The sequence below is a fragment of the Lynx rufus genome, unplaced genomic scaffold (genome assembly GCF_022079265.1).
Source record: "Lynx rufus isolate CCGP_SWC_20201006 ecotype Redwood Valley unplaced genomic scaffold, mLynRuf1.p SCAF_16, whole genome shotgun sequence".
Classification (NCBI taxonomy): Eukaryota; Metazoa; Chordata; class Mammalia; order Carnivora; family Felidae; genus Lynx; species Lynx rufus.
Window position 1 is genome coordinate 30,113,856 of NW_025814830.1, and position 14,766 is coordinate 30,128,621.

The 14,766-nt window shown below is 45.0% G+C and overlaps 1 protein-coding gene across 12 annotated transcripts in view; it reads left to right on the top strand.

Annotated features, from left to right (window-relative positions):
- The window catches only part of NLRC5 (NLR family CARD domain containing 5), an 86,720-nt gene that overhangs the window by 12,679 nt on the left and 59,275 nt on the right, over positions 1-14,766 (top strand). For 11 of the 12 annotated variants that reach the window (XM_047078439.1, XM_047078441.1, XM_047078450.1 and 8 more), the window contains exons 2-3: positions 12,466-12,582; positions 13,410-13,951. The gene's annotated coding sequence lies outside the window, so the exon portion shown is untranslated. The remainder of the gene's footprint in view (positions 1-12,465; positions 12,583-13,409; positions 13,952-14,766) is intronic. The other variant, XM_047078440.1, reaches the window with a different exon arrangement.

Below are 14,766 nucleotides of genomic sequence, written 5' to 3' on the forward strand. Positions count from 1 at the left end.
TACAGCTCTGTCCCTACCCCTTTTGGTTGTTGATGTCACAAAATTACAACCTTATACATTGTGTACCCCAAAACATAAACTACTAACTCCTTCAAATATATTCATTTCCTAAATTATGTAGAAAACAAGATTTAGAGTTTCCAACCAAAGTTACAACGATACTAGCTTTTACACCAATAATTGTTTTCCTTTAAATATACTAGACTCTTAAATCCTGTAGAAAGCAAAAAGTACAATTACAAACCATCATTACAATACTAGATTTTATAATTGCCTATGTATTTACCTTTGTTTCTCCATACAGCTTCAGAATAATGTGTAGCATCTGCAGGACTTCCTTGAGCATTTCTCATAAGGCAGGTCTAGTGGTCATAAATGCCCTCAACTTTTGTTTATCTGGGAATGTCATGATTTCTCCCTCACTTCCAAAGGACAGTTTTGCCAGATGCAGGGTTTTTTGTTAATAGGGTTTTTTTTTTTTCTTGTATCACTTTGAATATATCTGCCCACTGTCTTCTAGCCTCCCAAGTTTCTGATGAGAAATCTACACATAATTTTATTGAGAATCCCTTGTATGTGATGGTTTGCTTCTTTCTTGCAGCTTTCAAGATTCACTTTTGGTTTTGGCTTTTGAAAATATGATTATCATGTGTCTTGGTTGGATTCCTTTGAGTTCACCTTACTTGGAGTTTGTTGCACTTCTTGAATGTTTATATTCATGCCTCTCATCCAATTAGGGAAGTGTTCCACCATTATTTCTTCAAATATTCTCTCTGACCTCTTTTCTTCCCCCTCTTCACCTCTGGGACTCCCGCAATGTGCATGCTGGTCCGCTTAATGATGTGCAGGTCCCTTAGGCTCTGTTTGCTTTTTTTCAATCTTTTTTTCTTTTTGTTCATCAGCTTCGATAATTTCCATTGCCCTGTCTTTAAGTTTACTGATTCTTCTGCCTGTTCAGATCTGCCTTTGAATCCCTCTAGTGAATTTTCCAATTCAGTAATTGTACTTGTCAGTTTCAGAATTTCTTTTTGGTTTCTTTTTATCTCTTTATTGATTTTTTTTTCATTTTGTTCACATATCACTTTCTTGAATTTCTGCACCTATTTCTTTAGTTCTCTGAGCATTTAAGACAGTTTTTTAAAGATTTTATTTTTAAGCAATCTCCACACCCAGTGTGAGGCTGGAACCAACAACCCAAGATCAAGAGTTGCATGTTCCACTGACTGAGCCAGCCAGGCTCCCTTTAAGACAGTTGTTTTAAAATCATTGTCTGAGATATCTGCCATGAAGTCTTTCTCAGGGAGAGTCTGTTGGTGTTTTTTTTCCCCCTTGAATGAGTCATACTTTCCCGTTTCTTCATATGGTTTGTGATTTTTTTGGTTGAACACTGGATATTTGAATATAATAATGTGGTATCTCTGGAAATCAGATTCTCTCCTTTCCCCAGAGTTTTCTGGGATTTTTGTTACTGTTTTTGGTTATCGTGTGTGTGTGTGTGTGTGTGTGTGTGTGTGTGTGCTGTCTTTGTGCTGACGAGCAGTCTGAGGTGTAAATCTAATGTCTTCTTGTGTTTTTGCTGAGGTTTCCTTGGGCATATGTGGTCACTTTCTAATTTTCTCCTTATGTACAGATTCTGTGTCCTAGTCTTTAATGTCTAGCTCCAGAAAGGGGAGAAGGGAAAAATAATGGTGGGATCAAAGGGGTCTAGCCCTTTAAATCTCCTGACAGTTTAACTGGAGGGAGAGGATTTTGCAACAATGAGGGGAGGTACAACAACAATGACTACCTGCCTTTTTTTTTTTTTTTCTGCACCTGTGATCAGAAGCAATAATCAGCAATCAGAGCACAAATCTCCAATATTTGGAAGACAAGGTCCTTTTTACTCACCCTGATTCTTCCAGGCTGTGTGCAGGCTGCTTCAGGAACATATGCACAGCTGTCTGCCATGTGACCAGGTTGGGGGTATGGAGAGCCGCTACTGTGCTTAGAGCTGGAATTGACCAAAATTAACCACAATTTACCACCGAGACCTTCCCATGGAAGTGGGAAGTCTTCTTCAAAGGCTTCAGAGCTCCCCAACAATTCCATCAGACAGATTGTGCTTGTGCAAGTGTTGTCTAGGTGGGGAGAGAGAGTCCTGGTGCTTCCTACTCTGCCATCTTCCAGAATTCTCTCCTTGACCTTTATTTTTAAACTGTTTGTTTCTAAATTTCTCCCCTGTGCAAATGTAGAGGCTGCAGGCAGCTGGGAAATTGCATGATGCCCCAACACCCATGTCCTTGGTGGAGGGATAGAGCCTGTACCGTCACCCAATCCCCATCAGTCCTTTGCCTTGGTGATTCTTTCTGCTCCTCATGGCAAAATGGAGGGAGCATTCAAACCCTGGGAAGCTGGTCCTCTGAGGCATTTGGATCTTGTTGTAAAGAGAAATAATTTGCTACTTATGTGTCTTCGTGGTAGTCTTTTCCCTGAGTTCTTAAGGGTGTCCTGCGTATTGCTGGGCCTCAGCATCCTCCTCTTGAAATGGACAGGTCAGTGTTGCCCCAAAGAGAGACATATCCAGTAGGAGTCAACACCATTATTTTAGGAGGTGTGCGGTCAGGGCTTTCATGCAAATTGAATCATAAAGTGAGAACATCTTTTCAGTTCTCATTAATCCTTCCTGATTAGTCAAGGAGAAAGTCTCCGTTGGTGCTGAATTAGTGCTTCTCACACTCCTGGTCTCCTTTTCAGCAACGGGAGTCCAGGCCCCAGGTCAGAGCCCTGGGCAGGTGGTAACTTCTTCTAGTTCAACAGCACCATTTTTTTTTTTTCCTTGAGGGTTATCTTCTGTTCATGGTGAGCCATAGTTTAGAAATAAAGTTAAATGGGAGATGATTTTTAGAAAAGTTTTAAAGAAGTGACATTCTTCTGATTCTCGGATCAGGCAAAAATGTCCTCCACTATGGGTAAAGAGTCATAGAAATTGTATGCCTCTCCCTAATGGGTGAAATCGTGAGATATAAACTTTAAGTTTTATTTTTGGAATGTTTAGGCTTCTTAAGTAACTGGTTATTTTTTGTAAGCAGAAAAATAATAAAGATCTATGGAAATGGGAATTTCCTTTGGAAAGAAGACCATTCGTTGAAGGTAGTATGGTGCTTCAGTTAGTAAAAAGTCTCTGGATAGGTTTTATTTCACCCATTTATTTAAAAATTGTCCGTTTTTCACTGAGGTATAATTAACATAGGACATTATATTAGTTTCAGGTGGACAACTTAATGATTCAATATTGATATATATTGCAAAATGATGTCCACAATAAGTGACATCCATCCCTCCCATAGTTACAGAAAATTTTTTTTCTTGTGTTGAGGACTTTGAAGATCGGTCTCTTAATGATTTTCAAATATGCAATAGAATATTATGAACTGTAGTCATCCTGCTGTGTATTATATCCTCGTGATGTGTTTATTTTATAACCAAAAGTCGGTACCTTTTGATTTCCTTCACCCATTTTGCCCACCCCCACCAGCACTCCTTGGCAACTAATCTGTTCTCTGGATCTTTTGTTTGGTTGGTTGGTTGGTTGGCTGGCTGGCTAGGTTTTTTTTTTTTTTTTTTTTTTTTTTTTTTTTTTTTTTAACTCCATGTGTGAGTGAGATCCTATGGTATTTCCCCTTCTCTGACTGACTTTGTCCCGCAGAAATCCCGAAACTAAATTCCTTTGGGATTCTCACCAAAGGATGGTTGGAGACAAAGAGGGGATTTCCAGACCTTGGCTTCCTTTCCAGTTTGGTGGAACTGTGCTGAGCCTGGGCCTGTGTGAGAGCAGCTGGGAGAGCCACAGAGCCTGCCAAGGAACAGGCTGGAGGCGGAAGTGTTAGTCATTGGGGGATACCCACAGGGTTTCGTCTAAATACGGCTGTCTTGGTGGCTTTCCTGTCCCCAACCTTTCAGAGGGCAAGAATCACTTGGGTCTGGTTTACTGGAGAAGCAGGGTGCCAAGTGCAAGGGAACACAGAACCAGTCTCCCCCAGCTGGGAGTGGAGAACTGGTGTCATCGTGCCTAGAATATTAGTTCCCAAGCTTGTCAGCACATGAGAATCACATGGGGAACTTCCAGAAGTACCGATGCTGATGTTCCACCCCTAGAGACGATGCTGTTATTGGCCCAGGGTGTGGCCCTTTGGAATTTTTGAAAGCACCCCCCCCCATTATTCTAACGTGCAAACAAATTGGTGGACTCCTGACGTGACCTGACAGATCCCAGGAGAGCCTTCTGGAGGCCCAGGAACATGTTGGGTAAAAGCCTCATGGAGGCGTCACCAGCCACTTCATGTGGGTGCTGGGCCCAAGCTGCCAGGGCTGAGTGGGAGAGGCAAGGTCCCCTGCTGGCTCTAGGGCACCCCGATCCCAGAGGAGAGCTCAAGCCTTTTGAGCAGGAAGGTGGTAGGGGTGAAGGAGGTGACTTAAAGCCTAGTGATACGGGCTGGGACCCAGATTCCCCAGTTTGCAGTGAGGAGAAGAGAGAGGCCTCATTGGATTTGGGACAGGTACCACCCAGGCCTGAGGCCCAGGGTGTAGGCTTGGGCTGCTCCACCCTCTCTGGATCCCTCCCCACCCCGCACCCGTGCACCCCACCCCCTAGAGGGGCTGCAAGGCCAGGAGACCTTTGTTCACCTGCCCGCTCTCTAGAAGTGGCCTGGGAAGATCCCCTCACTGCTGGGAGCCTCAGTTTCTGCATCAATAAAGGCCTGTAACTGAGTTTAAGTCCTGGAGGAGCCTGACATTGTGAGGATAATGAAGATGGTGGTTTTCAAAGGAACAGTCACCCCCACGTCCTCATCCCCCCCACAAGGGTCCTGTGTCAAGGACCCCTCTTGTCTGCTCCACTGGCTTTTGTGGTTGAGGGAGGAAATGGCTGCCAACATCTTTATTTATTTTAATGTTTATTTCTGAGAGGGAGAGAGCAAGTACGCGCACGCAAGTCGGGGAGGAGCAGAGAGAGAGGGAGACACAGAATCCGAAGCGGGCTCCAGGCTCTGAGCTGTCAGCACAGAGCCCGCTGCAGGGCTCAAACTCATGAACTTCAAGATCATGACCTGAGCCTAAGTCAGATGCCCAACTGACTGAGCCACCCGGCTGCCCCTTCTGCTAACATCTTTCTGAAGGTGTCCCCCCAGGGAACCCTCCAGTGAAAAGAGGGCCATTCCTAGGGTGGGGCTGCATCGGCCTTCTAGAAAGAGCCCACTGGGTCAGTCTGGGTCACTGGGTCATGCACCCACGCTCAGACATCCTCTGAAGCCTTAGACTGTAACCAGCCACCCTTCAGGGAAGGCAGAGGCCCAGATCTCGTTACTTCTTTCAGGGCTTGGCATTGGGCATTCTGAGAGTGCTTGAGGGCCTCTGTGGGTCGGGTCCATCCCAGGGTCCCCAGGCCTGACTGTCCACTCAGTCCTGAGAAGCCAACTTCAGCGGCATTTTTCTTTCTCACTTGCGGGATATTTCTGTTCAAGTGTCTAAGGTTTCTGTCCTGACAGAGGGTGCCTTTCATATGACCCCACCAACCATGGCCTTTTTGGGGCTGAGGTTAAACCCAAACCCTTTTTTACCTCTGTCCCTCTCTCCTCACTGGCCATCCTCAGCCTCCCCCTTCTGTCCTCTCTTCTCCCACCCGGGCCCAGGGGCAGAACCCAGGCCTGCCGGTGCTCTGTGGACGAGGCTTCTGGCCTCCCATGGGTCCTTCTCCTTGGCCTGACCCTTCCCACCAGCCCTGGGAACAGGGAAGGCAGGTGGGAGACCTTCTGGTAGAGACAAGGAGACGGGACCCAACAAGCCAGTGGACCCGTCAGCCCCCATTTCCCTTTTCTACCCAGCCTTCTGGGTGCTCCCCCGTAATCCATGCCTGGGGAGTCAGGAAGAGGGAAGAAGCCAAAGGAACATGGCTCAGAAGCTTCAGACTCAAGCTGTGTCCTCTTTGCTGTCCCTCCCTTCCTTCTTTGGACCCTTGCTACAGGCTGGGGCTATGGAGGAAACAACAACAACGCGGTTGTAATCATAGCTAACATGTCTCGAGCCTGTCTAGTGGGCCGGAAGCCATGTCAGGGAGTTTGCCTGCTTCGTCTCCCAACAACCTTGCCTGGTAGATATTAGGATGCCCATCACAGACACTGTTGGTGTTCCCTCTCACTCACCTGCTTTGCCCCTAGCCAGCCAGTGCACCCATCCCCCATCCACTGTGGTCCCAGGCCACCAACATCAGCACCCTTCTGGAAGGGTTGCCGTTGGCTAACAGGAATTACTTCATACAGAGATGCCTCCCTCCCCCACACCGTGGGTATGACCCATAGCCAATGACTGACTGATATGGGGGTGTAATGACCCAGCCTCCTTGCCTCTTAACAGGACAGACTCTGTGGCATCGTTCACATTCCAGAGCTCCCCCCACCCCGTCCCACCCCACGTGTTAGGCTGAAGCAAGACTTCCCTTACCCTCTCAATACATAACTTTTGCAGGAGCCCCTCTTGTCTTGAGCTCCGCTTCTAGAAGCCTGATCTACAACATCCCCATTTTACAGATGGAGAAACTGAGGCAGCAAGAGACTTAAGTAACCTTACCAAAGTCATATAACTGGCAACTAGTAGAGACTCAGATCCAGGGCCCTGGTGCAAGGTGTCTGCTCTTATCTGGAATCAGGCACTGCCCCTGCCCTCAAGGTATCACCAACACGCAGAGGGAAGCAGGTGGGCCAAGAGAAAATGACAGGGCACAAGATCTGCTGTGGAGGAGAAAGAAGAGAGCGCTAAGGGGTGAAGGCCAGTGGCAGGGGGCGGGGGCATGACAAGGTCTCGGAGGGCAGACGGGAAGACTTTCTGGAGAAGAGAACAGGAGGAGGAGTTGCACAGGTGAGAAGAGACAGGAAGGGGCACCGCAGGGAGAGGAAGTCATGTGATCCAAGCAGGAAGATGGGGAGGTGGGGCTGTGAGCGCTGCCCATGGGCAGGGTGGCAGGTGCGTGAGAGGGCCAGGAGGTGGCCAGCAACCAGGTGGGGAGGGACAATTTATTTATTCATACTTTGAACCTTTCCTGGTGGCCTGACGTGTACCTACTCTGGGGCAGGCATATTAACATGCTGTGACTTTATCTGAGAGGTGTTGGGAAGCTGATAGGAGGTTCAGACAGAAACGAGGCCAGACCAGAGCTGAGTGTTAGAGATAGCTCTGGCCACAGGAATGTGCACGCGTGATATGAATGCTGTTCCGTGTCATCCCACATCCCTCAGCCTCTTCCCTCTTAATGGCTGCATGGAACTGCATTGTTGTATGGATTAACCAGTTTCTTTTCAATGCACAGTTAGGGTTTTTTTTTTTTTTCTAAACTTTTACGGTTATAAACAAGGGCACATTAAGTATTCCCGAACATAAGTTATTTTGCACATTACGAATATATCTGCGAGCTAAGTGCCTGAGCATGGAATTGCTAGGTATGGTTATGTGACATTTGAAGTTTCCATAGATAAAGTTGTATTCGTACATGCTCCCACTAGCAGTGCATCAAAATGCCTGTTAATTCACAACCTTGCCAGCTCTATAGTTTGACCATCTCAGAGCTAGAAAATGGTATGTCTGTTGTAGTTTTAGCATGTATCTCTTTCATTTCCTGTGAAGTCAAACATCTTCTCATAAATGCTCAAGAACTCTTTGTATTTCCTTTACGGCAAACTGTTCGTGTTCTTTGCCCACTGTTCTGTCAGCTGCATTGGACTTTTTTCTTATTGATTTGCAGTAACTCTTGATATATTAAAAACATTCAATCTTTGATAACTTGCGGATATTTTTTCCAGGTTTTCATTTCTCTTATCACTTTATTTGCCATGTTCTTTGGCAATACAAAAATTCTAATTTGTATCTGATCAATTTCATTCCATTTTTCTTTTATGGTGTCAGACCCTAGACCCTCTCTACTCCGAAATTATGTCGATAGGCTTTTCCGCATGTGTTTCTCCAGCACTTAAAAAATTTTAAGTTCTTTGTTGTCAAATCTAGCACATAGGAAAAAATGCAGGAAATTCAACAAGAGCTTCATGAGTTGTTATAAATTGAATACTTGTAGTCTCCTAGTACCTTTATGGTTTAACTTCTTACATTTAAATTTTGGCCTCATTTAGACTTTATTTTGGCATAATTCGAGGGACAGAAATCCATATTTATTGAAAAAGAATAACTTTTTAAATGTCATGGAATATTTTAAAATTTGTCATATGCCAAGCAAAAAAGGAAAATTTCAACATATTTCCCTAAAGCAGAAATTGCATAGAACTTATTCTTTGCACGGTACAGTAAAAAAAAAAAATTAATGGCAAAGGTTTAAAAAATATCTCATCCCTCTATTAAAAGACTCAGTTTAAAATTATAATCTACTAGTAACGTGATATAAATTTGATATAAACTTGACATAAATTTATGGAAATTTGCCAAAAGTGTTCTCTCTTATTATTTTTTTTTAAATTAAAAGACTAGAACTGATTTAAACAATAAACTGACTCATAAGCTTAACAAGGAACACTCTCAGTAAATCAGGGAAGATAAGTCAGGAGATTAAAAAATTATAAAAGGAAAAAAGGAAAAATTCTACAGAATTAATAAATGAACATGAAAGTGTGTTTTCTCTTTTTAAACATAAGAGATAGCAGCTGCTGGCCCATCTAATAAGGAGAAAAAGACAAAGCAAAATAAACTAAATTAAATGTGAAAGATGCAAATTTCTAAGTATAGGAAGATATCATCTGCAACTGTGTGCTCTATTAAAGTTTGAACATTCTTGGCAAAATGCAGTTTTCTCACGAAAACATAAAGTTCCAAAAGTTAATAAAAAATAAGTGTCAAATGAAAATTTTAAGTTGTCAAGTTTGATTTTTTTTTTTAACCGTTCAAACAATTTGAACAGCATTGAAAAGGACTCTGGCTTTCACTTGGGGTCAGGGGGGCGGCTCTGTGTGCCGGAGGCACCTGCCTTGGGTCACAGTGTGACAGTGATACCCAGGCCCTCCGTGGAGGATGTCGGGGCAGGGAGGAGAGGCACCAGGTCTGCTGGTGCAGGAATCCAGGTGAGAAATGGTGGTGCCAGGTTCCCATCTTTGGCCTGAGCTCGAAGAAACAGGAGGCCGCCCTTCACTGACCTGGGGACAGTGGTGGTGCACGCAGGCAGTGTGGGAGGGGGACAGTGAGGCCAGGATTGCCATTGGGAGCGGGGGACATTTTAAAATGCATACAGGACATCCAAGAGGCGTAGTTGTGAGAATTGAAACCGCTGAGGCCGAAAGGCCCTTGCCTGGCACTGAGCCCATATTCTTTGCGCTGAATGTTCAGTTCTTTCCATCGAACGTGGCGTTTGGTCCCCATAACACACATGCAAACGTTCAACTAACATGTAGAAGAAAATATGTCCTCCATATGTATGAATTACTTTTTGATTTGAATGTTTAGCCTCTCTCTGTCATACTTAATGCACGTGTTTATCCTTTTTGCTTGCCTTCCTACCTCTATTTTAGTTTTATTATTTAACATAATGGAGGGAACTGCCATTTCTATGAGCCAACACTGATAATTTCTTGGCCCATTTATCACCATGTATTTATCTTCCTTACACATTGGGGAAATGTCTACTCTCATTTTTAATGTAAATGTCTTTACGGTTTTGTTTGTTTGTTTGTTTGTTTGTAAAAATGTGCCTATTAAAAAGTTTGAGGGGCACCTGGGTGGCTCAGTCAGTTAAGTGTCTGACTTCAGCTCAGGTTCATGAGTTTGAGCCCCACATCGGGCTCTGTGCTGACAGCTCAGACCCTAGAGCCTGCTTTGGATTCTGTGTCTCCTGCTCTCTCTCTCTCTGCCCCTCTCTCCCCTGCTCACGCTCTGTCTCTCTCTCTCAAACATAAACATTAAAAAAAATTGTTTTTAAAGTTTGAATGTCAAAGTGGTCCGAAAGAGTACAGCGTTAAGGGTTCTCCTCTGCCTGTGTTCTCCACGTCCCCTCCCCGGACATAGTCCTGTCACCAGTTTGTTGTATAGGCCTAGAGTGGGTCTCTGTGTATGCAGATACACACACATTTGAATTTACTTATAAGGATATACTTTGGAGCTTTTTTCCCTTGGCGTAACATTTTTATGGTTCCTCCTCGTAGCATGTGTCCGTACTTTGCTCCTTTTCGTTGCCGAATCACATTGCACTGTGTAGATGTACTATATTTTGCTTCTCCGTTTGTAAGCTTTTGGACATTTGCGTGGCTTTCGCTGTTGGGCTGTTACGGATAACAAACATTTGTTCACACGTTTTTGTGCAAACGTCTGTTTTCGTGTCTGCTGGAGGGAGATCTGGGAGTGGAATTGCTGGGTTATGTGGTAACTCTCGGGGGTAACATTTTAAGGACCTGCCACACTTTTCCAAAAAGTGGATGTGCTCCATTTCACGTCCCCGCCAGCAGCATATAAACTTCCCATGTCTCCTTATCTTCACAGACGCTTGTATGGTCCTTTCGTTCGTTATGGCCATTCGGGGGGAGGGGGTGTGAGAAATTGCAGCTGGTTTCCATACAGAGCACTTTAACTTAATTACTTAATTACAAAAATAATTCCTTAAATTTAAACCACTTGTATTACCGTGTGTGTTAATACTATGTGTTTTTCCATATGTCTTCTCTTCATACCATTGATTCGCTGGTGAGTTTTAAGTGAGTGTGAAGCTAATTTGATTCCATTCCTGTGGCCAGTTTTTTTCTATTTTTAATACCGTTCCATAAAGTGTTAATGATCGGTGCTTTATAAGATGTTTTACGATGGTTGGAAGCCTCCCCATTATTGCCTGCCTCTCCCAACAAATAGTCTTTGATATAATTGCCTTCATTTTTTTCTTGTTTTATCTAATATGTTTATTACGAAATACTTATTATGAAATATTTAAGGCATATGAACACTTGTCGTGTCTGCCCTTTTTTCTCTAAATGACTGTTATTGTAATTTTATCAAGCTATCCAAAGTATCCTGCTGTAATTTAAGTGGTTCTGCCTTAAATCTACATATTTACTTAGAGAGGTTTTTTTTTTTTTTTTTCTTTTACTTTCTCTGGTCACAGCCAGGTTTGTCTTAGTCATTTCAGGCTGCTATAACCGAACACCCCAGGCTGGGTGGCTTACACGACACACATTTATTTCTCATGGCTCTGGAGACTGGGAAGTCCCAAGATCAAGGTGCCAGCAGATCCAATATCTGGTGAAGCCACTCTTCCTTTGTAGATAGCCACCCTGTCCTTGTATCCTCGTGTGTCAGGGACCAGAGAGGAAGCAGGCTTTCCCCTGCCTCTTCTTGGAAGCTCTCTGAACCCATCATGAGGGCTCCGTCCTCATGACCCAAGAACCAAAGGCCCTGCCTCCAAATACAGTCACACTTGGAATTTGGGCTTTAACGTATAAATGGGGTGTGGGGGGAACACAAACCTGTCTAGTTACCTTTTTTTTTTTTCAAAGATTTTTTTAAGTTTATTTATTTTTGAGAGAGAGACAGAATGAGCAGAGGAGGGACAGAGGCGGGGGTGCGGGGATGGGGGACCCAGGCTCCAAAGCAGGCTCTGTCGACAGCAGGGAGCCCCATGCAGGGCTCAAACTCACGAACCCATGAGCTCATGACATGAGCTGAAGTCGGAAGCTCAACTGACTCAGCCACCCAGGCGCCCCTCTGTTACTTACCTTTGTTATGTGAGAGGGCGCCATATTTATGTGGGTTTACCTAAAGCCCTGGGGCTTGGTAAGTTACAGTCCTCACTTCATAGACACACGGTCAGGGCACACACTCATCTTCTGCCTTGCTTGCTTTCTTCCATGTACTTCTCAGCCACCTTTCTTCTTGCCCATCCTCTATTGTTAGACAGCGTCTCTTAGGCATGTGCGCCAGAGTGTCATTTCATTGTGTTCCTGCTGAGGCAGCGGGCCGTGCCTCTGGGTTTTCTCATGAAGAGGAAGGTGTACTCGCAACCGCCTAAAAAAATACATCAAATGTAATGAGAAAGAAAACCGCAAATCATACCCTTTTGGGAGTTTTACTGGGAAAGGAAATTGGCATCTGTCGTGAGGATTCTTCCTTTCTCGTCCAAATGAATTGGCTGTCATAAGTCTGCTGGATTTGAAGGGCACACTCTGATGCCACAAGTCACTGTGAGGTGAATGTCCAAGTTGGAGGAGGAAGAGGGGCAGCCTCTGGGCCACATGTGGTAGGAGGTGACGCCAGAGAGGGTCGGGCTATACACAATCCAGGGACAAGAGGCGCCGTGGTTGGGGAAGAACAAGATCGGTGCATGAGGGCAAGGGGACTCTTCTGGATCGAACACCTACCTCAGAGATGTCTCCAGAGGAGGGGTAAGGGCTGGTGCCTTCCAAACAGCATTCCTCTTGGGATCTGGAACATTGAGGAGAGCACCCTGTCTCCTCTCTTTAGCAGCCTGCCCTATGGAAACAATCTGAAAATCAGCTCATAGCACAAGACTTGGCCCAGGTACTCATGAGACCATCTCTGCGGACACCCTCGAGCGTCTAGGATGAACCAGGAAGCCAAGTAGGTGACCTCTACCCTTTGCCCCCTCTCTTACCCTCCCACCCACTCCCTCACTCCCCTACTACTCCCTACCAGCTGCTCCCTACCCAGATTACCCAGGTTTACCTCTCTGGGCTGCCCCTGATATAACAAGCCTACCCTTAGCCACCATTCAGCTTGAGAGTGAAAGTCATGAGACACAGAAAATCAGGAAGGGCCTTGAGACGGCATCTGATTTACCCACCTTATAGATGATGTGACTGAGGCCCAGATAGAGAATAGACTCGCTCAAGGCTATGCTATGAGTGTATCAGCTAGCATAGGCCAATAACAAACAACCACCAATGTCCTGGTGGCTTATGACAACAAAAGCTTACTTCCTGATCCTACTTCTTGTCTATCCTCAATCAACTGGGACCTCTGTTCCGCATAATCCTCTTGCTGGACCCAGGCTAAAGGAGCAGCCAAGATCTGGAATACTGCTGGTCCCTGTGGTAGAGGAAAAGAGAGAGCATGGTGAATCACGCCCTGGCTCTTAAAACTTCTGCACAGGCATGACATGTGTCATTCTTCAGCATATTTCATTGGCCAAAGCAAGTGTTGTGGCCATACCTGATGTCAAGAGAGCAGGGAAGTGCAATCCTTCCAAGGGCCTAGAAAGAGGAGAAAGAGAATATCTGTGAACGGCCCTAATGCTGACCACAGAGAATTAGGTACAGAGCCGGGTCAAGAATGCTTGTCTCCTAACTTTGGGGCTGAAGATCTTTCTACTATAATCCTCTGTCTCCAAGGCTATTTTCATAGAAATCTCAATGACCAACCATAATGTAATGTGCTCTTTCTCCCAGGGATGGTTACCCTTAAAGAGCTTGATGCTGTACCCCGAGGGGATCGAGCACGAATGCTAGAGATAAAGGCGTTGTGTCAGACCGGCAGGAGGACACATTTGAAGATGAAAGGACTTCCACAGAAATGATACCGTCCAGGCGCACCTCACTTCCGCCTGACGCCTCGTTGTCCTGGCTGATTTCTTTATGGACATCATGGACTTTGAACACTGTAGCCCGGAAAAGAAGCTGCGCCCTGGGCCATAACCACATCCTCTTACGAAGATCACACAAAGTCCGGGGACTTGTCTGGTGCCATCTAGGGCTCCAAGGCCTCAGAAATGTACTGATCTGACAGGCGATAAATCTCAATTCTGAGCCTGGCTCTGCCATGGACTTTCAGTATGACTTTGGGTACATCCTTTCCCCTCCTTGGCCTCAGTCTTCCCGTCTGTTCAGTGGGGATGGTGATCCCTGCCTGCCCCATGGATGTGAGCATGTTTCATGAATTCTGAAGCTCTGTGTCTGAGAGAGGATCTATTGCCATCAGTCCAGTTGCCAAGGTATGACCAGAGGAGACTGGGGACACGTGCCCAGAGGCCTCTGGTGGGTGGGACTCAAGGGAACAGCTGCCGTCTGAACCTCAGGACACATAGTCCTGTGCCCCAGCCTCTGGGAGTTGCTAAGGCTGCTCCTGGGTGAGCCTCCCACTCTTCTCAGAAGTGGGGTCTCCATAGATGTGGGGATTATATGAGACACATAAAGCACTTAGAACATAGTATGTGCTTTCTAAGTGTTTGCTACTGTTGTTAAGGAAATAATGCCAGAAAGTTCATCTGGAAATGTTACAGCATTTTCCACTGTATCATGGACCACCAATTAGTTAACTAATTAGTTAACAACTAATGTTGTTTCCAATTTTATGTATATAAAAAGTCTTGAGGCGAACAGCTTTGCAATTAAAAATTTTATGCACGCCTATAATGATATCCTAAGGTTAGAGTGCTAGGAACAGATTTGCCGAATCAAAGGGACTGCATATTTTTTAAGCTTTGCTATGTAAGTGCCCCTGACCTTATATTGGTATTCCTACCAGCAGGTTGAGAGTGCCAGTTTAGAAAAGGAGAAGTTGCTTAGAGAGAGAGCGATGGTTTGTGTTAGATTGGATTCAATTTCACTGAGCAGCAAAAAGCCCTAAAAAATAGTGCTTTAAATAGACGTGTATTTCCTTGTCATGTAAGAGACATTCAGGACAGGTGGAAAGGCTTACCTTACACCTTCTCTGCACTGGCTTCTACCTCATGATCCAATATGGCTGCCCAAAGTTCAGCCATCATGCTGACATTCCAAGCAATAGGAAGAAACAGAGAAAGATGTA